This window comes from Oryctolagus cuniculus, chromosome 12 (assembly GCF_964237555.1).
Source record: "Oryctolagus cuniculus chromosome 12, mOryCun1.1, whole genome shotgun sequence".
In the NCBI taxonomy this organism is placed as follows: Eukaryota; Metazoa; Chordata; class Mammalia; order Lagomorpha; family Leporidae; genus Oryctolagus; species Oryctolagus cuniculus.
The window spans coordinates 60,515,626-60,539,521 of NC_091443.1; the positions used below are offsets into that span (position 1 = coordinate 60,515,626).

At 36.3% G+C, this 23,896-nt stretch overlaps 1 long non-coding RNA gene across 2 annotated transcripts in view; it reads right to left on the reverse strand.

The window, feature by feature from the left end:
- LOC138844545 (uncharacterized) overlaps nt 1-23,896 on the reverse strand; it is a 448,524-nt gene that overhangs the window by 92,591 nt on the left and 332,037 nt on the right. Inside the window, exon 6 of one of the 2 annotated variants that reach the window (XR_011380478.1) lies at nt 14,288-14,311. The exons of the other annotated variant lie outside the window; for it this stretch is intronic. This is a non-coding gene — a long non-coding RNA (uncharacterized lncRNA). The remainder of the gene's footprint in view (nt 1-14,287; nt 14,312-23,896) is intronic. 2 annotated transcript variants of the gene reach the window in all.

Genomic DNA, 23,896 nt, shown 5'->3' on the forward strand with positions numbered 1-23,896 from the left:
AAATATTCCAGCAAATGGAACCCAAGAGAAAACAGGAGTAGCCATGCTTCTGTCAGATAAAGTATATTTTTAAATAAAAACGTAAAAAGAAACCAGCAAGGTCATTATATAATGATAAAGGTTTCAATCAAACAAGAAGAAATAATACTCACAGATATATATTCACTCAATATTGAAACACCCAAATATATAAGGCAAATATTAATATAGCTAAAGGGTGAAAAAGACTCCAATACAATAATACTAGGAAACTTTAAAATCATCCAAACAGAAAATCAACAAAGAAACACAGAGTTAAATTTCACCTTAATTCAATTGGATCTAACAGACATCTACAGAACTTTCCATCTAACAGTTGTCCAATAAACATTCCTATCAACAGCACATGGAACATTCTCCAGGATAGATCATATGGTAAGTCACAAAACAAGTATCTACAAGTTTAAAAGAATAAAAATCATATCAAGTGTCTTTTCTGACAACAGTGAAATAAAACTAAAAAATCAATAAGATTAACATGGCAAACTACACAAATATATGGAAATTCAACAACTTTCTCCTGGACAAGCAGTAGATCATGAGAGAAACCAAACAGGAAGTTAAAGGGCAACCATATCAGAAATTAGGAAGTCAAATTGTCATTGTTTGTAGATGAAATGTTTTATATATGTATATATATAATATATATGTATATTATATATTCATGCATATGTACTTGAGCCACCACCTACTGCGTAACTGGTGTGTGTTAATAGGAAGCTAGAACTGGAAGTGGAGCTGAGATTCAAACCCTAGCTCCATATACTATATACCTATATATTATATAACATGTATTTATTATATATTATATACCACATAATTACAATTATTTAATTATAATTATATATAATTATGATATATAACATATAATATGCTGCATATTATATAATATGTGTATTATATGTACATATAATTGTAAATAATACATATTATATATGTATATATTATATATATTATGGACACACATATGTATATGCATATATATGTATATTATGCATTATATAACATAAATTATATGTATATGTATATAATATGTATATTATATATAATATGTATATTATATGTATATATTATATGTATGTATGTATATAATATATAATACATAATATGCATATATGTCTATATTATATACATGTATGTATAATATGCATAGATATACAAAAATACATATATAAAACATTTATATATATCCCAAATACCCCATCAAAAAGCTGTTAGAGTCAATAAATAAGTTCAATAATGTTGTGGGATACAAGGTCAATGTAGAAAAACCAGTAGCATTATTATACACCAATAGTGAATCATCTGGCAAATAAATCAAGAAAGCAATACCATTTTCAATAGTTATCCAAAATGTCCAGGAATAAATTAAACCAGAGATATGAAATGTCTCTACAATGAAAACTATAAATTACTGATGCAAAAAATTGAAGAAAACACAGATAAATGGAAGACATACCTTATTCATGGATTGGAAGAACCTGTATCATGACAATGTGTTTATTACCCAAAGTTATTCACAGATTCGATGTAATTACTACCAAAATAACAATGCTATTGTTCATATAAATAGAAAATAAAACCTGTGAAGTTTGTATGGAGTCAAAAGATAACCTGAATAAGCAATAATTAAAGTAGCATGCATGATATTGGCATAAAAACAGAACAGTGGAACAGGATAGAGGCCACAGAAGTCAATCTATGCATCTAGAGCCAATTGACCTTTGACAAAGAACATACATTGGAAGAAGCATAGTTTTTAAGTAAATGGTGATGAAAAAATTGGTATCCACATCCAGAAGAATGAAACTTGACCCAAATCTCTAATCATGTGTAAATCAACTTAAAATATACTAAAGACCTAAATGTACGTCCTGAAACTTTGAAAAAACTAGAAGACCATATATGGGAAATATTTTAGCATATTGGAGTGGCCAAGGATTTTCTAGATTAGATCCCAAAAGCTCAGGAAATAAATGTAAAACTAGACAAGCAAGATTTCATCAGACTGAAAAACACAACAGAGGAAACATTCAATAGAGTTACGAAGCAAGCTAGGGAATTGGAGAAAATATTTGAAAGCTATACATCTGATAAGCGGTTAATAACCAGAATTATGTAAGGAACACAAACAACTAAACAGACCCCCTCAAAATAAAACAGAAACAAAAACAAAAACAAAAAACCAAATATCCAATAGAAAAATGGGTAGTAGATACAAAGAGACATTTCTCAAATGCAAACAAAGGCCAAAAAGTATGTGAAAAAAATGTTCTACATCACTAATCATCAAAGAAGAGCAGATCAAAACAAAATGATATTACTTCGTTCCAGCAAGATTGGCAATTATCAAAAACACAAAAGATAACACATGTTAGTGAGGATGTGGATGGCAGGGCTCCGTGTACTTGAGCCATCACCTACTGCCTAACTGGTGTGTGTTAGTAGGAAGCTAGAATTGGAAGTGGAGCTGAGATTCAAACCCTAGCTCTCCAATATGGTATGTAGGCATCCCAGGTGGCATCTCACCTACTACATCAAATGCCTGCCTTTCCCCAAACTTCTTGACATATCTTTGTACTGTCATCTGTGACATGAGATTTTGCTGATTACTCTTGTGACATGTACAAATCTAGTATTTTTGCCTGGTGGAAGCTCATAAAATATCCATCTTCCAAAACAAAATTAAATATCAACTACAGAAAAAATTTTAAATGAGCTATTTTTAATCTTCACTAAATATCAATATATCATTAATTAGGGTGATATTTTCTAAAGATTTCCCTTAAAATTACTAAAATTTATGTTGACAAAATGTCACACTAAGCTTTTGCTATATAGAAGACAACTTGCCTTCCTGTTTCTTTATTTGCATGAAGTTTCCAGAAGCAGCATATAACAGAGGCTTTAATACATAAAACTCGTTCTAAAGTCTATATCGTTTACAACTTTTCTAAAATACAGTGTCGCAAGTAACTTGCTCTTTCTATTCTCTGGAAACAAAGATCCTGGGAGAAGATTCTCTGGAAACAAAGATCCTCTGGAGAAGTTTTCTGAAATTCCTTTAGTGTTCATAGAATTAGAGGGAATTAAGCTTTGAAAAGGCCTCTGAGGTCAACGTCACTGTTTACCCTTCTGTTAAAATCTGTCAACTGATATCTGCAGCATACAGTCTTGACCCAGGTGTCCACGTTTCAGTAATGTGGAGCTGTAGTGCTCCATATAGATCATCCATTGTCCAGCATGTTAGTGGATGATGTATATTTTGTAGTTAATGGAGTTGAATAGATCGTCACATTTCACAGCTCAGTGATTGTGCAGTTCATTTTCTTCCTGGATTTTGCTGCTAGATTTTTTTTAGAACAGTTTTTTACATTCAAGATACATTTTTGGGAAACTAGTAATATGTGCTTAGAAAGGATCAGAGTAGACTGGAAAGGTATGGTTAGAAATATAATTAATTATATGTGCTAATATAACCATTGGACCAAATTCCTTGACATCTTTGATCACTGACTTATTTCTTAATTAGGAATAGTGTGTGAGGTGAGAGTCCATTGTTTTCAGTTGTACTCACTAAAAGGAATAAATGAGTTACTAAAGGTAAATGGATTTAACACTAGCATACCAAAAAGCCAAAGGTGCCATTCATTGCATGTAAACTAAGCCAGTATTTTGTTCACCTTAATATGGGCATGTCTGAAAAAATCTCATTAGAAATATGATTTTTTTCTCTATTGAAACCTATATTTTTATTTTTTAAAGATTTATTTATTTATTTGAAAGTCAGAGTTACACAGAGAGAGGAGAGGCAGAGAGAGAGAGAGAGAGAGGTCTTCAATCTGATGATCCCCTCCCCAGATGGCCACAATGGCTGGAGCTGTGCCGATCTGAAGCCAGGAGCCAGGATCTTCTTCCAGGTCTCCCATGTGGGTGCAAGGGCCCAAGGACTTGGGCCACCTTCTACTGTTTTCCCAAGCCATAGCAGAGCGCTGGATCAGAAGAGGAGCAGCCAGGACTAGAACCAGTGCCCATATGGGATGCCAGCACTTCAGGCCAGGGTGTTAACTCACTGCACCATAGTGCTGGCCCTGAAACCTATATTTTTACATTTAAATTTCTCACTTATAAGAACTTTTGATCTGAATAATTTCATAGATTTAAAGACTCTCGAAATAATCCTACACTATTTTTTAATGGCACTTCACATGTAAAAACCTCTCATATATAGTAATTTCATTCTTACAATAGAGGTAGAAAGGGCATATTGATTATTCTACAAATAGGAAAAGCAACACTGAGCACTCACGTGTCTATAATGGAGGTTAAACTAAGTGCTGGGAATTAGAATCATGTTTGGGTATTAATCCCAGATCTGAAATTAGCACAATGTGGTTGGAATTGACATTGGAAAAGATGTCCCAGGTAATGGAATCTTAAGAACCAAATTTCAGACTTCTTTTTTTTTTTCTTTTTTTTTCTTTTGACAGGCAGAGTGGACAGTGAGAGAGAGAGACAGAGAGAAAGGTCTTCCTTTTGCCGTTGGTTCACCCTCCAATGGCCGCCGTGGCCGGTGTGCTGCGGCCGGCGCACCACGCTGACCCGAAGGCAGGAGCCAGGTGCTTCTCCTGGTCTCCCATGGGGTGCAGGGCCCAAGTACTTGGGCCATCCTCTACTGTACTCCCTGGCCACAGCAGAGAGCTGGCCTGGAAGAGGGGCAACCGGGACAGAATCCGGCGCCCCGACCGGGACTAGAACCCGGTGTGCCGGCGCCGCTAGGCGGAGGATTAGCCTAGTGAGCCACGGTGCCAGCCCAAATTTCAGACTTCTATCTGCTTTTGTAAATAAAATTTCATTGGAACTTAGCCATGTCCATTTCTTTGTGGTATTATCTGAGATTGCTTTCATAATGAGAGCTGCAGAAGCAGAGGAGATGGCCAGCAAAATTGAAAATATTTGCCATCTGTACCTTACAGAAAGTTTACCAACCCCTATTCAAATGGAAAGAGGTTGTCTATACTAGGAAGAGCACTGGGGCAGAATCCAGAAATGATGAAAAAACTCTGACCATCAAATGAACACATAAAATCATGTTGGATTGGATGCATGAGTTTCTAGAACATTTTTCACTGAGCAGTCACTTGGCAGTATCATAGATCGTAGTGATAAGGAGAATATAGAACTGGAGAAGAAATAAAATCACATTTTTATCTCTACTAGATATTTAATATATTTTAACTTTTTCATAAATGTAAAACATTTTTCTAGGGATTAGTCTATAAGTGACCCTAATGATTAGGTACTTTAATGATCCTCCAAGTGCACCTGTTTTGGTGGTAATAATAAGGTACACAACCAAATATCTATCATAGCAATGTTGGAAAGTGCAGCATGGGTGATCAAAAACCCTAATCAATTGACATTAGGATCTTTGCTGCTGTGGATAACTTGACTTTCTTTCTTTGTTATCAGGTTGGAAATTCTATAAGGGAAAGGAAAGAATCAGCCTTGGAAAATGGCTGCCGAACCTGTATTTCATATTTCAAAGGAGGAACAATATCCCAATATTTAAAGTTTTACAAAAAAGTTAGAAAAGAGACTTAACAATTTAGTATGTTTATATGTTTTCATAACAGGATCTTAACTTTAAGGAAGATCTGAGAGGAAGACAGCCAATTAGAACAATTGATAATTCCCAAATTATATTCACTTTCATTCTTTCTTTTGGTAAAAAAATAAAAGTTAACATCTACTTGGATCATGACACTTGCTTGGCATTCAGAGAGAAAAAGAAATTCATTCCTTCAAGAATCATACAATCTAAGGGAGAAGACCAACTTCTGTACAAATAACTACTTCATAATATAATCATCTCTACCTCACTGGAATTTATGAATGGACCAAGCATGAAGGCAGAAAAAACAAATCATCATATGTGTAACTAACACTGTCTGGATCCAACACACCATGTCCAAATGGCAGGATACAGAAATTATTGGTGTAGTGTAGCCAGTGTGAGACACAGGATTTTAGCAATACATCCAGTATAGGTCATGAAGAATGCTCAGTCAAGAGATTCAGTTTTAATTAGTGAAACGGTAATATTAGAACCATCGAAATCAAAGAAGGACTCATGCATAATTGTTTTGGAAATCCAAATTAGAGTCTCTGGTTTCTTCTTCTTTTCTTCAACCCCAGAGTATTGCATTAAATTATACTCCTTTCTTTGACTTACATCAGATAAAAATTCTTTTCCTTCTTGATGGCAGCAGCTGAACTGGCAACTCAGGGAGCTAAGCTTTTCTGCCATCCTTCTATCAAACTTCCCCATGGGGCCGCAATGGCTAAGGCTATAGCCTTGAACTCAGATACGAATCTATTAATAAGTAAAAGATACCTTTATATTCTCCCCCTATAAATGCATATTAAATATAGAAACGTTTTAAAGTACATATTTTCACAACAGTGTTACCCATTTTGTATTTATATTCATTATCCTGGACTTAGTTTTTCTGTAAAATAATTAAGCTGGATGATGGGTTATAAAGATCCTCCTTTTTTTTTTTTTTTTTTTTTTTACCAAATACACCTTATAAATAATGTTCGTAAACAAACAAACCTCTGTTGAGTTTCACTGTGACCTAATTGGTTGCTGGTAAAGTCACTGTTTCCTATCTTATGAAAGGTGACCCTACACGTATAAATGGATACTTTGCCTTTATTAATTCATTTAATTTATATTAACTTCATGTCCAAGGATATTTATGATGAGAACTGTGATAATTGGTCAAGGACTATCTAATATCTAAAACAACTGGAAAATTCTTCCAGTGGCATCTCTTATAATGAAGATATTTTCCTAGCCTTTCTTAATAGAGTATGTAAAAGTATTAAGGAAATAATGTTATCTGAAATGTGTTATCTTCAAGAGAAAAATGATTTGATTGCTCCTTTGATAATGATATTGAAATGAACTGTTAGGTTCAAAATATATGGTTAATCAATGAGGTTATGAGGTTAAAAATTATCTGGAATTTCATTTTAGAGTAATGGAAGACCTCACAATTTCTATCCTGTATTTTATTACCCCTCAGTAAATCACTAACATCAATGTTTTAGAAAGTTTACTCAGAACAAAAAATTTGCAGAGCACCAGCCAGCTCCGCAGCTCACTTGGCTAATCCTCCGCCTGCGGCGCTGGCACCCCGGGTTCTAGTCCCGGTTGGGGCACCGGATTCTGTCCCGGTTGTCCCAGAAGGCAGTGGAGGATGGCCCAAGTGCTTGGGCCCTGCACCTGCATGGGAGACCAGGAGGAAGCACCTCGCTCCTGGCTTAGGATCGGCACAGCACGCTGGCCGCACATGCTGACCATGGCAGCCATTTGGGGGTTGAACCAACAGAAAGGAAGACCTTTCTCTCTGTCTCTCTCTCTCTCTTTCACTGTCTAACTCTGCCTGTCAAAAAAAAATTTGCAGAGCACCATACAATTATAAATGAGCATGCATGGAAACAACCTAGCAGTGTTTACTTACACTTGGGTAAACTGAGGCAAAGGCTACTTCAGGAGAAGCTGGAGTCAGATTTTAAACTAGCTGAGCTCAACTTATTATTTCATTTGAAAAAACCTAAATGAATTTCATTAAATTGGTAATATATTACAAACACACCACAATTTAATTTTTCTTCATCAACATACAGAACACTTATAAACTGAATGACTTGCATTTTTAAACAGATGGAAATGAATTAGTGTAAAAAATAGAAAAAGTCAAGCCACTGAAATGCTCAGTGGATGTTCATTTTCACAATCTCTTAATAAAATGAATATTTTAAACTGTACCTTTTGTCTTTGGCTGGGAAAAAGAGAAAGACAAGGAAATTAATATTTTTGTAATATAGATGTCATCTTATATTTCATGCCTGACTCATTTGAAAATGTAGATTAATTTGCAAACAATTTAGAAAGCTGAACTATTGAATTGGGTCCTCTAAGATTTAGGATTTGTCATCTTTTAAAGTTGACACCCAGCGAGAGCTTGTCAATTACAAAGAAGTGAAATGAAGTGAAAATAAGTCTCATCTTCATCTTCTTGTTATATGCTTGGTTGGTTAGAGAGAGACACCATTTACAAGCTGAAAATAATTATTCAGAAAGTTAACACTTCACTTTAAAACCAAAGTTAAGCGAGAGAACAGTGCCATTCTGTGATGCTATTTTATCCAGTGGGTGGGAAGGTTGGGTGGAGGGTGATTTGGAAATGCTGTAAAGCCACGGACGGAATGTGTAAGAGACTCTTGGCCCCTTGCACTTCTTATATTAGTGATGGACAGAGATTATATCAGGCTATTCTTTTAAAAACAATAGTTTTACTTGCTGTATTGCTGTACACTGTTCAATGAAAATGTTGATTTGGAGAGGAAAAATATAATACATTTACACATGCTATAAACATGTGAATTGAAATACCCATGGAAATTTCATTCCTTCCCTAGCCTAGCCTGTTAAGTGCTTTTTGTTCCACCCCAAAACTGAGAGGCCCAATGCTTTAATATCTTGGTAGATTTGAAAAGAAATGAATTATTTCTTTTAGTGAAATCAATACATAAATTTAAAAAAAGAATACCTCATTGAAACTATGTGTCATCTAACTCTTGGCATTGATCTAAAGATCTAATAGTAAGAGGCTGTTATTTATGCTAGATTATGGAACCATGTTTAGTAGACGTAGCACTACAACAAATTCAACCTACTTAGGCTTGGTTAAGCGATGTTAAATAGGCTTTGAAGATTAATAGAACTAAAGCATAGCTTTTAGTTGGCCTTCTTCTAATAACATTTTCTTCCTTCATGTACCCTCTTAGGACCACTTAACACCACATGCCCTTACCTCCTACAGGAGATGGGGAAGAAAAAGCTAGAGGGAGAGCCAGAAGGGATGGATGGGAAAATTTAAATCTTTCGAAACAATGAATTGAGACATCATTCCTTCTCCACTGCCTCATCGAAAACCCTCAGACCAGCACTATTTCCATCAGACAGAGGGGCAAAGGTCTCTGGTGAATTATTTGATACTTAAACACCTGCTCCTTTTTTTTTAATATTTACAAATTTTTTTAAATTGACATGATGTTTGACATCACTTCAGAGATTTGATTTGGCAAAAGTATCTATCTATTTAAATTCTTTCTGTTTTTCAAGGTCATGTTGAAGGCTCTTCTATGAATCTGTTCCATGTGACCGTGATCACAGTTGTTATTGGTGACCTGTGTCAAAGCCTACAACCCTTACTTATGATTCTCTTTGAGACTTTTGTCAATTGTTTTTTACCATGCTTATTTTTAAAAAGATCACTATAAAAGTAATAAAATAACATTCAAGAGTTGGGACAATAGACAAAAACATCATTTACAACTCATTCCCTAAAGTGATAACTATTATAATTATATTTTCTCATAATTTTCATAAACATATGTTGTATATTTTCCTAAAATACTGTTCATACAATTTTATACACTGAGCTCCTATTGAATATTAAGTTTTAAAACTTCTCCATATTTATTAGTCTACAGAGATTGCTGGCTGGGGCCAGTGCTGTGGCATAGCAGGTAAAGCTACTGCATGCAGTGTCAGCATCCCACATGGGTAACAGTTCGAGTCCTGGCTGCTGCACTTCCCATTAAGCTCCCTGTGAACCCTCCTGTGGAAACAGAGGAAGATGGCCCAAGTCCTTGGGCCCTGCATCCACGTGAAACACCCCAAAGCAGCTTGTGGCTCTTGCTCCAGCCTGGCCACCTGAGTAATGAACCAGCAGATGGAAGATCTCTGTCTCTCCCCTCCTCTCTGTAACTCAGCCTTTCAAATAAATAAATAAATCTTTTAAAAAAGGATTGCTGGCTAACATCTCATTAACTGCATATATCAAGATTTATATATATTATAGAAATGCCAATAAATTATTTACAATATTGTCATTATATCTTATGCTATTTTAAATATCTCTATGATTGTAGCTTTAAAATATACACATATTTTCAGCAAATTCTCAAAAGGGAATTTATTGGTTCAAAAAGTGGTAACATTAATAAGATAAAGGAATGTAAGCTTTAGAGCTGTACACCTAGATACAAAACTTAACTCACCTATTGAGGTGGTTTTAGCCATACAATTTAATCTCTTACAGACTCTGTGTCTGATTGTATTATCAGATAATACCACTTACTAGTTAATATTTTTGAAAGAATTAATAATATGTTAAAACTTGATATAAAGTAAATCTTAATAAATGCAATCATCACTATGTGTCTCCAAAAGTGTTAAACCAATGAGAATGCTTCTAGCTATGTATAAGAATGCCAGGTTCTTCATAGTTCTGTTATGCTTAGTTATTAAGTTGGCTAAAATAAACAAAATGCTATTATATTGTTTTAAGGTACATGCCTTTGATTGATAGAATAATTCTACACCTAGTAATATATATTTTTTTGACTCCTCATGATGATGACTTTTTATTTTATTAAACTTAAAATTCAATGAACTATAAATTAAACCATTAGTTTATGTACCACTTTGAAAGAAAAAGAAACTATTGTCATTTAAACTATGATAACTTAATGATTATAAGACATATGCCAATGTCAAAGGAATTAAAATGGAGAAATACAATAATTTTAAAAGTGGTTAAAGACATAGATGATATAACCATGGATTCTACAGGTGTCACATGGAAATACAGACTATTATGAATAATTTTATTACAATAAATCTGACAATGTTCATGAAATGGACCAATTTTTCAAAAGACACAAAATACTAATGTTCACTTGAGTACCAATACATAATGTGAATAATGTGTTATATCTATTAAATCAAGTTTTCTAGAACTTGGCACTATCAATATTTTGAGCCAGATAATTTCTGACTATGGGGTTCTCCTATAGAGTTTTAACAGTATTTCTAGCCTCTACTTACCAAATGCCTATAGAATTCCCTTTTCCCCAGTTGTGATAGTCAAAAAATATCTACAGATATTGCAAAATACTCTGAGATCAAAATCATGGGAAATCAGGATGAAGTTCCCAGCATCAGGCTTTGGCGCAGTCCAAAGCAGCTTCAACCATTGTGCATTTGGGAAATGAAGCAGCAGAAGACACCTCTCTCTCTCTTCCTATGTCTCTCTTGCTCTCTATCTTTCAATCAAATAAATAATTTAAAAATGTATTACCAGAAATGGAGAGCGTAGATTAGTATCTCTCATGACCATAGGTGTAAAAATAAAAAAGGAACAAAATCGAATTCAATAATATGTAAAAGAGATACAACATAAAGATCACATGAGGTTAATTTTAAGGGAAGCAAGGTTTAGCATTTGAAAAATCAATGTAGTTCACTATATTAGCAAATTAAAAAGGAAAAATTATATGATAATGTTTAAAAAAAGATTTATTCATTTACTTGAAAGGGTTACAGTGACATGGATGAGGAGAGAGAGAGAGACAGAGAGAGGGAGAGAGATCCATCTTCCATCTATGAGTTCATTAGCTAAATATCCGCCATGGCCTAGGTCTGGGCCTGACAGAAGCCAGTAGCCAGGAGCTTCTTCTGGGTCTCCCATGTGGGTGTAGGGGCCCAAGCACTTTGGCCATCCTCCACTGTTTTCTTAAGCCATTTGCAGGGACTTGGATTGGAAGTGGAACAACCTGTACTCAAACTGGCACCCGTATGGAGGCTGATGTCGCAGACAGAGGTTTTAGCCATTAGGCCACAATACTGGCCTGATATAATGATCTTAACTTCAGAAAGTTATCCTACAAAAGCCAATAGCTAGGCCCAAAAAAGACTCACAGAAAATGAGAAAATAAGTGGAATTTAACTTGATAAAAAATACCCATGAAACACCTACTGCTAATAGCAAAGTTAATGGTGAAAGGCTGATTGCTATTAAAAGCAGGCAATGACATCTCTGGCCACTACATCTATTTGTTATTATATTGGAATTTCTAGTAAGTGTAATACAGTACTCAAAGGAAATAATCAATATCAACATGAAAATAAAGACATATTATGGTCTTTATTCATGATGACACTGTATCTATATAGAATGATGGAATCTACAAAAAGGTAGTAGAACTATTAAACATGTTTAGCAAGGTGAAAGATACAAAATTAACATACAAAATTATTTGTATTTTAATTTACTAGCAATGTGTAACTGGAGATTTAAATTTAAAAATATTAACAAGAACATCAAAAATCTGAAATGCTGAAGAATAAATCTGACAAAAGATGAGCAAGCTCTATAAACCATAACCTACCAAACCTGGCTCAGAGAAACTTTTAAATGTAAATATATGGATCGGAAGATTCAATAGTGTTAAAATGTTAGTTATCCTCACCTACCAAATAATCTAGCCATTATATTCCAGGGCACTTGCTCAAGAGAAAAAATAAGCATAAATCCATATAGAAATTTGTATCTGTTCTCTGATAAACACCTCTAAATTTACTATTTATTTTCTTTGGCAAGTTAACACAATTAAAATAATTGTTTGAGAGATGTCATAAGTCAGAATCAGCTATGGATCTGTTTCTATTCTCTGAGTTTTTTCCTTGGTTCTATTTCCTAATGGTAAAACAAAAAGCTTTTTCCAGAAGATATATGTTCAGGTATTGGTTAGTGGGCTATTTTTGCTTTTTTCTCAGTTTGGTGTGGTTTTATAGTTTTTTTTAAAGATTTTATTTATTTATTTGAGAGGTAGAGTTAAAAACAGCAAGAGGGAGAGACATAAAGGTCTTCCTTCTGTTGGTTCACTCCCAAGATGGCTACACCAATCTAAAGCTAGGAGCCAGGTGTTTTTTCCTGGTCTCCTATGCGGGTGCAGGGGCTCAAGCACTTGGGCCATCTTTCACTTCTTTCCCAGGCCATAGCAAAGAGCTAAACTGGAAGAGGGGCAGCTGAGACTAGAACCAGTGCCCATATGGGATGCCGGTAAAGCAGGCAGAGGATTAACCTACTGCACCATGGCACTGCCTCTGTAGTTTTTAATATAATTTCTTCTATGACAATTGATGGCAATGGCAGGGGGAGATACGGATCACTCTTCTCAGTGCCAATGGGGTAACGTGGGTCTCAGAAGCAGGGGCTGGGATCATGATGTGTCCAGCCCTAAGTCTACTGTGCTGGCACTGGCCTGGACACATGGAGGTGTTGCCTGAATACCTATGTTGGCATGGTAGCATCTGCTGAACACCCAGCAGAGGTTTATTAGTCACCACCATGCCAGTCCTTGGTTTCTATGCAATGTCTTAGAATTTACCTACCTTTTATTTCTCTAAGCAGACAATTACCCTGTCTGTGTTATGCTGCCTGGGGTTAAAATAGGAATAGAGAGAGCATTTCTAAGGCTACTAATGCCACAATCTGGTTCACATCCAGAGATCATAGCCTGCCAAAACCAGTAGAATATGGTACCGGACCATTTTCTATTGTCTACCTGATGTTGAGGTAGACTTGAAGCAAAAAGATGCTGCAACCAACAACAGGTAATACTGGCTGGCATATTAGTCCAACTGCCTGGGCCACAGTTCTCCACTTGGGCTGGACAGGTATAATGGATCCTTTCATATCCACTGGTCTGGGATACGGATCATTAGTATCTGTCCAGTGATAGCCTACTTGCAGTTCTATGCTACCCACCCAGTGGCAAACAGCTCCTTGCTGTTTGCCATGTAAGATAAGGGTGGTAAAGGCAGTCCCTTGGTTGCCTAGCCTAACACTAAACTGGGTTGCAGCAGTTTCACAACTATAGGGGTCTGTACTAACTTAAGAATGCATACCAAGTCTGAGAGAGGCCAAGTGGGATACAAGCTGAAATACTTGTCCATCAAACCATGGTGCAGGTCTCTACGTTTTGCTGCGTTGGCTCTAGAGACTGTGTGAGCACTGGCCTGAGGGATAGAGGCCTTGGCCTTCATATAGCACTGGGTCTCATTGTGGAAGTTCTCAGTCTGACCTTCCAGGCAAAGTCTTAAGTTCAATTTCTTACCCTAATCCCCACATCTGAAGTCTTTCTCCACAGTCTGCCTGAGGTTGAGAGGGGGCATGATGGGGTCAATTTCTTAGCTGCCCAGGCAAACACTAAGATAGGTCAAATCCGAATCCCGCAGTCACCAGCCCTGGCACAGTCTTGGGATGTGCAACTGGCATGAGCAATGCTGGCAGCGACATGGGCTGGAACAAGTTCATCTCACCTTGGTTCATGTCTCCATGAGGTGCTGAAACAGAGACAGAAGTTGTGATCAGGAGCAGTACCTGGGAATACAGGCCTTCAGGCTTTATGTGCTCTGTAGTCTCATGGCAGGTCTGGCACTGAGCTTCAAGGCAGAGACCTAATATCACGTTCCCAACTTTCCTCCCAGAGGTAGGGGTCTTGCTCTGATATCTGCTGGAGGCTGGAGGGGTTGGTGGATGCAGTCCCTTGTCCACGTGACTAAGGAAGGTTCCATGGCTGTATGAGCAGTTACTTGCCTGGAGGCAGGGGAAGTGAGGTTGCTATTGGGTTTCAGGTCTGGGGCAGGGATTGTAATTCCCTCATCTCTCGCCTCAAGGCAGAAATCTCTCTGTTTTGTGCACTCCTTTGGCCTGGGGAAGAGGTGGCACACACCTCTTCCCTCCCTACCTTCCTCAAAGCATAGTCTGTTATCACAATATTAAAACTAGGCACTGTGCTCCCTCACCTGACTTCCTTGGCTCTTGTGAAGGTGCCCTGGAGCATCGCTAAATGTTCAACCTGAGGTCTCTCTGGGGTTACAATTGCCTGAGCATCTTACACAGTCTCCTTCCAAACATCAATATAAATATGTAATCCTTACCTTTTAATATAAAAAGTAGCACACACAACAAAAGAGATATATCTGACTTATTCCATGTTACAATACATGTCTTGGAGCTGCAAGTGCCACTTTCTGATTGGAAAGTGAATTAAAAAAAAACTGCTTTTGTGCAATTCCATGGCTCCTTATGAACACCATGAAATGCTGCCCCCATTTGCTTTACTTGTAATCACTGTGTGACTTCTAGAATTTGTTATAATTGTTTTTAATTAATTTTGTGAAATACTTCCTAAATGGCTTAAATATAAAAATGTTTAAAAAATTAGGCTCTTGGAGAGTTTCCCGTAGGCAAAGAGTTCTTGGAAAAGACTCAAGAAACACAGGCAATAAAAGAAAAAAAAATAGACAAATGGGATTAAATCAAGCTAAGAAGTTTCTGCACTGCAAAGGAAACACTAAACGAAGTGAAGAGGCAACTGACAGAATGGGAAAAATATTTGCAAACTATAAAACTGATAAAGGACTAATTTCCAGAATCTATAAATAGTTCAAAACTCAACAACAACAAAACAAATAATTCAATTAAGAAATGGGCATAGGACTTGAATAGGCATTTTTTTCCAAAGAAAACTTTCATTTAATGAGTACAAATTTCATAAGTACAACTTAGGAATATAGTGAATCTTCCCACCATACCTGCTGTCCCAACCCCATTCTCTCTCCAGCTCCTCTCCTCCTCCCTCTCTAATTCCCAGTCTCATTCTCCATTAATTTTCACTTTGAATTAGCTTTATACAAAGAAGACAAACTCTAAACTAAGTAAAGATTTCAACAATTTGCACACACATACACAAAAAAAAACCTGTTTGAAAACAAGTTTTATAGTTAATTCTCATAATAGAACTCATTGAGGACAGAAGTCCTGCATGGGGAGTTAGTGCACAGTTGTTAATTTAACAAAAAACACTCATATGTATGACATCAATGATCACCCAAGGTTCTTAACATGAGCTGCCATGGTTATGGAAGTCTTTCGAGTCCACAATCTCCGTCAGTATTTAGACAAGGCCATAAGCAAAGCAGATGTTCTCTCCTCCCTTCAGAGAAAAGTGCATCCTTCTTTGATGGCCCCTTCTTTCCACTAGGGTCTCACTCACAGAGATCTGCCAAATAGGACTTTTTTTTGGCCACATTGTCATTGCTTTCCATGCCTAAAATGTTCTCATGGGCTTTTCAGCCAAACTAGAATACCCTAAGTGCTGATTCTGAGGTCAGAGTGCTATTTAGAGCAATTGCCATTGTATGAGTTGGCTGTGTGGAGTGTGTCCCATGTTGGAACATTCTCTCTTTTTAATTCTACCTATTATCATTACCAGAGACTTGATCTTATTTATATGACCCTTTTAAAAATTAATCCTATCTATATGATCAATTTAAAACAATATGATCACTTTAACACTTCAGATGGCATTTTTACCACCCAGCTAAATGGGATTTGGGATCTCATGGCAAGTTTTTAAACTGAACCCTTAGAAGTAAGTCCATAGGAATGTATGCAGAACTATACAGCTTTATGGTTACAAACTTATTTCTCCGTCTCTCATTCCTCCTCTTATTTTTTATTGAGATCTATTTTCATTGACTTTATACACATTATTAACTCTATGCTAAGTAAAGAGTTCAACAAATAGTATGAAGAAGAGAAAAAACTGTTCTTCAACAGTCAAGACTAGGGCTTTTCAAGTTATTGCTTCTAAATGTATCAATTTTATTACTACAGATTTCCTTTTAGGTGCTCTATTGGTTATCACAGATCAGGGAGAACATATGGTATTTGTCCCTTTTTGACTGGCTTATTTCACTAAGTATGATGTTTTCCAAATTTATCCATTTTGTTGCAAATTTCAAGATTTCTTTTCTTTTTTTCTAACCACTGTGTAATATTTGAAAGAGTACATAGCCCATAATTTATTTATCCAGTCTTCAGTTGCCAGGCATTTAGATTGATTCCCTGTCTTTGCTATTGTGAATTAAGCTACAATAAACATGGTGGTGCAGATAACTCTTTTATTTGCTGATTTCATTTCCCTTGGGTAAATTCCCAGGAGTGGGATGGCTGGGCCCTATGGTAGGATTATATTCAGATTTCTGAGGTATCTCCAAACTGATTTCCATAGTGGTTTTACCAGTTTACATACCCACCAACAGTGGACTAGGGTACCTTTTTCCCCATATCCTCTCCAGGACTTGTTGTTTGTTGATTTCTGTATGAAAGCCATTCTAACTGGGCTATGGTAAAATCTCATTGTAGTTTTGATTTGCATTTCCCTGATGGCTAGTGATCCCGAACATTTTTTTTCATGTATTGGTTGGCCATTTGGATTTCCTCTTTTGAAAAATGTCTGTTTAAGTCCTTTGCCCATCTCTTAACTTGGTTGTGTGTTTTCTTGTTGTAGAGTTTCTTGCTCTTCTTATTTATTTTGATTATTAATCCCTTATTAGTTGCATAGTTTACAAATAATTTCTCTGAATCTGTCAGTTGCCTCTTCAATTTCCTGAGTGTTTCATTTGAAGTACAGAAGCTTCTCAATTTGATGTAATCCCATTTGTTAATTTTGGCTTTTATTTATTGTGCCTCTGGGGTCTTTTCCAGGAAATCTTTGACTGTGCCAATGTCTTGCAGGAATTCCTCAATGCTCTCTAATAATTTGATGGTATCAGGTCATAGATTTAGGTCTTTAACCCATTTTGAATGCATTTTTGTGTAAGGTGTAAGGTAGGGGTCCTGTTTCATACTTCTGTATGTGGAAATTCAGTTTTCCCAGTACCATTTACTAAAGAGACTGTCCTTGCTCCCTTGGTTTTAGGTCCTTGGTCAAATATAAGTTGGTTGAAAATGCTATGATTGATTTCTGATGTTTCTATTCTGTTGTATTGATCTATCTGTTTTTCTACCAGTACCAGGCTGTTTTGAATATGTTTTTTGTAGTATTTCTTGAAATCTGGTATTATGATGCCTTTGGCTTTGTTTTTGTTGTATAAGATTGCTTTAGCTATTCAAGGTCTCCTACGTTTCCATATGAATTTTAGCATCATTTTTTTCAAGATCTGAGAAGAATCTCTTTGGTATTTTGATGGGTATTGCATTGAATTTGTAAATTATTTTTGGAAGAATGGACATTTGGATGTTATTGATTCTTCCAATTCATAAACATGGAAAATTTTTCCGTTTTTTTGTATCTTCTTCGACTTTTGTCTTTAATGTTTTGTAATTATCATTGTAGAAATCTTTGATATCCTTGGTTAAATTTATTCCAAGGTATTTGATTTTTTAGCTATTCTGAATGGGATTGATCTTATTGTCCATGTATACAAAGACTGTTGTTTTTTGTGTATTGATTTCATATCCTGCTACTTTACCAAACACTTCTATGCTTTCTAATAAGTCCTTGGTAGAGTCTTTTTGATCCCTTATATATATAGAATCATGTCATCTGTAAATAGTGAGTTTGACTTCCTCTTTCCCAATTTTTATCCATTTGAATTATTTTTCTTGCCTAATGGCTCTGTGAAATCTTCCAGGACTATATTGAATAGCAATGGTGAGAGTGGGTATCCTTCTCTGGTTCTGGACCTCAGCAGGAATGCTTCCATCTTTTCCCCATTCAATAGATGCTTGCCATGGGTTTGTAATGAATTTCCTTGACTGTGTTGAGGAATGTTCTTTCTATACCCAATTTGCTTAGAGTTTTCATCATGAAAGGTCCTTGCATTTTATCAAATTCTTTCTCTGCATCTATTGAGATAATCACATGGTTTTTGTTCTTTAGTTTGATAATACAATGTATCACATTGATTGATCTGCAAATGTTGAACTATCTTTGCATGCCAGGTATAAATCCCAGTTTAGCATACATTAAGTAAAGATTTCAACAGTTTGCTCCCACACAGAAACATAAAGTGAAAAATAATAGATGATTTTTTAAAATGATGAAATCAGATTAGACCTATTGTCATGTTTAATCCCAGTGAGAGTCAAGTTGGGAATTGATAATTTCTTCTTCTTTTTTTTTTTTTTTTACAGAAGATCAGTTTAGTGTACATTAAGTAAAGCTTTCAACAGTTTGCACCCCCATAGAAACACAAAGTGAAATATATTGTTTGAGTACTAGTTACAGCATTAAGTCTCAATGTACAGCACGCTAAGGACAGATCCTACATGAGGAGTAAGTGCACAGTGACTCCTGTTGTCGACTTTACAAATTGACACTCTTGTTTATGGCCTCAGTAATCTCCCCATGCTCCAGTCATGAGTTTCCAAGGCTATAGCAGCCCCTTGAGTTCTCTGACTCTTATCTTGTTTAGACAAGGTCATAGTCAAAGTGGAGGTTCTCTCCTCCCTTCAGAGAAAGGTACCTCCTTCTTTGAAGACCTGTTCTTTCCACTGGGATCTCACTCACAGAGATCTTTCATTTAGGTTTTTGTTTGTTTGTTTGTTTTTTTTTTTTTTTTTTTTTTTGCCAGAGTGTCTTGGCTTTCCATGCCTGAAATACTCTCATGGGCTTTTCAGCCAGATCCGAATGCCTTTGGGGCTGATTCTGAGGCCAGAGTGCTGTTTAGGACATCTGCCATTCTATGAGTCTGCTGAGTATCTCGCTTCCCATGTTGGATCACTCTCCCCTTTATTTATTCTATCGGTTAGTATTAGCAGGTACTAGACTTGTTTATGTGCTCCCTTTGACTCTTAGTCCTTTCATTATGATCAATTGTGAACTGAAATTGATCACTTGGAATAGTGAGATAGCATTGGTACATGCCACCTTCATGGGATTGAATTGGAGTGCCCTGGTATGTTTCTAACTCTACCATTTAGGGCAAGTCAGCCTGAGCATGTCCCAAATTATACATCTCTTCCCTCTCTTATTCCCACTCTTATATTTAACAGGGATCACATTTCAGTTAAATTTCAACACTTAAGAATAACTGTGTATTAATTACAGAATTAAACTAGTCATATTAAGTAGAGCAGACAAAAAAAACTACTAAGAGGGATAATGAATTAAGTTGTTCATTAACAGTCAGGGCTATGCTGATCAAGTCACCGTTTCTCATAGTGTCGATTTCACTTCAACAGGTTTCCTTTTTGGTGTTCAGTCAGTTGTCACCAATCAGGGAGAACATATGGTATTTGTCCCTTTGGGACTGGCTTATTTCACTCAGCATGATGTGTTCCAGATTCCTCCATTTTGTTGCAAATGACTGGATTTCGTTGTTTCTTACTGCGGTATAGTATTCTAAAGAGTACATATCCCATAGTTTCTTTATCCAGTATACCGTTGATGGGCATTTAGGTTGGTTCCAGGTCTTGGCTATTGTGAATTGTGCTGCAATAAACATTAGGGTGCAGACCGCTTCTTTGTTTGCCAATTTAAATTCCTTTGGGTAAATCCCAAGGAGTGGGATGGCTGGGTCGAACGGTAGGGTTATCTTCAGGTTTCTGAGGAATCTCCAGACTGACTTCCATAGTGGCTTGACCAGTTTGCATTCCCACCAACAGTGGGTTAGTGTCCCTTTTTCTCCACATCCTCGCCAGCATCTGTTGTTGGTAGATTTCTGTATGTGAGCCATTCTAACAGGGGTGAGGTGAAACCTCATTGTGGTTTTGATTTGCATTTCCCTGATTGCTAGTGACCTTGAACATTTTTTCATGTGCCTGTTGGCCATTTGGATTTCCTCTTTTGAAAAATGTCTATTGAGGTCCTTGGCCCATCTCTTAAGTGGGTTGTTTGTTTTGATCTTGTGGAGTTTCTTGATCTCTTTGTAGATTCTGGTTATTAACCCTTTATCTGTTGCATAGTTTGCAAATATTTTTTCCCATTCTGTCGGTTGTCTCTTCACTCTCCTGACTGTTTCTTTTGCAGTACAGAAACTTCTCAATTTGATGCAATCCCAATAGTTGATTTTGGCTTTGACTGCCTGTGCCTCCTGGGTCTTTTCCAGAAATTCTTTGCCTGTGCCAATATCTTGGAGGGTTTCTCCAATGTTCTCTAATAACTTGATGGTGTCAGGTCATAGATTTAGGTCTTTAATCCACTTTGAGTGGATTTTTGTGTAAGGTGTAAGGTAGGGGTCTTGCTTCATGCTTCTGCACATGGAAATCCAGTTTTCCCAGCACCATTTATTGAATAGACTGTCCTTGCTCCAGGAATTGGTTTTAGATCCTTGATCAAATATAAGTTGGCTGTAGATGTTTGGGTTGATTTCTGGTGTTTCTATTCTGTTACATTGGTCTATCCATCTGTTTCTGTACCAGTACCATGCTGTTTTGATTACAACTGCCCTGTAGTATGTCCTGAAATCTGCTATTGTGATGCCTCCAGCTTTGTTTTTGTTGTACGAGATTGCTTTAGCTATTCGAGGTCTCTTGTGCCTCCATATGAATTTCAGCATCATTTTTTCTAGATCTGAGAAGAATGTGTTTGGTATCTTGATTGGGATTGCATTGAATCTATAAATTGCTTTTGGGAGAATGGACATTTTGATGATATTGATTCTTCCAATCCATGAGCATGGAAGATTTTTCCATTTTTTGGTATCCTCTTCTATTTCTTTCTTTAAGATTTTGTAATTCTCATCGTAGAGATCTTTAACGTCCTTGGTTAAGTTTATTCCAAGGTGTTTGATTGTTTTTGTAGCTATTGTGAATGGGATTGATCTTAGAAGTTCTTTCTCAGTCATGGCATTGCTTGTGTATACAAAGGCTGTTGATTTTTGTGCATTGATTTTATATCCTGGCAGAAGTTCTTTCTCAGTCATGGCATTGCTTGTGTATACAAAGGCTGTTGATTTTTGTGCATTGATTTTATATCCTGGCACTTTGCCAAACTCCTCTATGAGTTCCAATAGTCGCTTAGTAGAGTTCTTTGGATCCCCTAAGTAAAGAATCATATCATCTGCAAAGTCGGATAGTTTGACTTCTGCCCTCTCAATTTGTATTCTTTTAATTTCTTTTTCTTGTCTGATGGCTCTGGCTAAAACTTTCAGAACTATGTTAAATAGAAGTGGTGAGAGTGGGCATCCCTGTCTGGTGTCAGATCTCAGTGGAAATGCTTCCAACTTTTCCCCATTCAATAGGATGCTGGCTGTGGGCCTTTCATAAATTGCTTTGATTATATTGAAGAATGTTCCATCTATACCCAATTTGCTTAGAGTTTTCATCATGAAAGGGTGTTGAATCTTATCGAATGCTTTCTCTGCATCTATTGAGATAATCATATGGTTTTTCTTCTGCAGTCTGTTAATGTGGTGAATCACATTGATTGATTTGCAAATGTTGAACCATCCCTGCATACCAGGGATAAATCCCACTTGGTCTGGGTGGATGATTTTCCTGATGTGTTGTTGTATTCTATTGGCGAGAATTTTATTGAGGATTTTTGCATCTATGTTCATCAGGGATATTGGTCTATAATTTTCTTTCAGTGCTGCATCTTTCTCTGGCTTAGGGATTAAGGTGATGCTGGCTTCATAGAAAGAATTTGGGAGGATTCCATCTTTTTCGATTGTTCTGAATAGTTTGAGAAGAAATGGAATCAGTTCTTCTTTAAATGTCTGGTAGAATTCAGCAGTGAATCCATCTGGTCCTGGGCTTTTCTTTGTTGGGAGGGCCTTTATTACGGTTTCAATTTCTGTTTCAGTTATGGGTCTATTTAGGTTTTCTATGTCTTCATGGTTCAATTTAGGTAGATTGCATGTGTCCAGGAATCTATCCATTTCTGATAGATTTTCTTATTTGCTGGCATACAAGTCCTTGTAGTAATTTCTGATGATTCTTTTTATTTCTGTGGTGTCTGTTGTTATGTTTTCTTTTTCATCTCTGATTTTATTGATTTGGGTCTTTTCTCTTCTTTTTTTAGTTAGTTGGGCCAATGGGGTGTCAATTTTGTTTATTTTTTCAAAAAACCAGCTTCTCGCTTGGCTGATTTTTTGTAATGTTTTTTTGAATTCAATCCTGTTAATTTCTTCTCTGATTTTAATTATTTCTCTTCTCCTACTAGATTTGGGTCTGGTTTGCTACAAATTTTCTAGGTCCTTGAGATGCGCTGAAAGCTCATTTATTTGGTGCCTTTCCAATTTCTTGATATAGGCCCCTATTGCTATAAACTTGCCTCTCAATACTGCTTTTGCCATATCCCATAAGTTTTGATATGTTGTGTTGTTATCCTCATTTACTTCCAGAAAGTTTCTGATTTCTCTTTTGATTTCTTGAATGACCCAGCGTTCATTCAGGAGCATGTTGTTCAGTCTCCATGTGTTTGCATACTTTCTGGGGTTTCCTGAGTTGCTAATTTCCAGCTTCATTCCGTTGTGTCTGAGAAGCTGCATGGTATGATTCTAATTCTTTTAAATTTGCTGAGACTTGCTTTATGACCTAGTATGTGATCAATCCTAGAGAAGGTTCCATGCACTGCTGAGAAGAATGTAAAGTCTTTAGATGTAGGATTGAAAGTTCTGTAGATATCTGTTAGATCCATTTGGGCAATAGTGTCGATTAAACCTGCTGTTCCCTTGTTGGTCTTCTGTCTGGATGATCTATCTATTTCTGAGAGTGGAGTATTGAAGTCCCCCAGTACTATTGTATTGGAATCTAAGTGTCCCTTTAAGTCCCTTAACATATTTTTTAAATAGACCGGTGCCCTGTAATTAGGTGCATATACATTTATAATAGTTACATCTTCCTGTTGAATTGAACCCTTAATCATTATATAGTGCCCCTCTTTGTCTCTCTTAACAGTTTTTGTATTAAAGTTTATTTTGTCTGATATTAATATGGCTACACCTATTTTTTTTTTTTTTGGTTTTTGTTGGCATGGAATATCTTTTTCCAACCTTTCACTTTCAGTCTGCATGCATCTTTGTTAGAGAGATGTGTTTCTTGTAGGCAACAAATAGTTGGGTGTTGTTGCTTAAGCCAGTCAGCCAGTCTATGTCTTTTAACTGGACAGTTCAGGCCATTCACGTTCAATG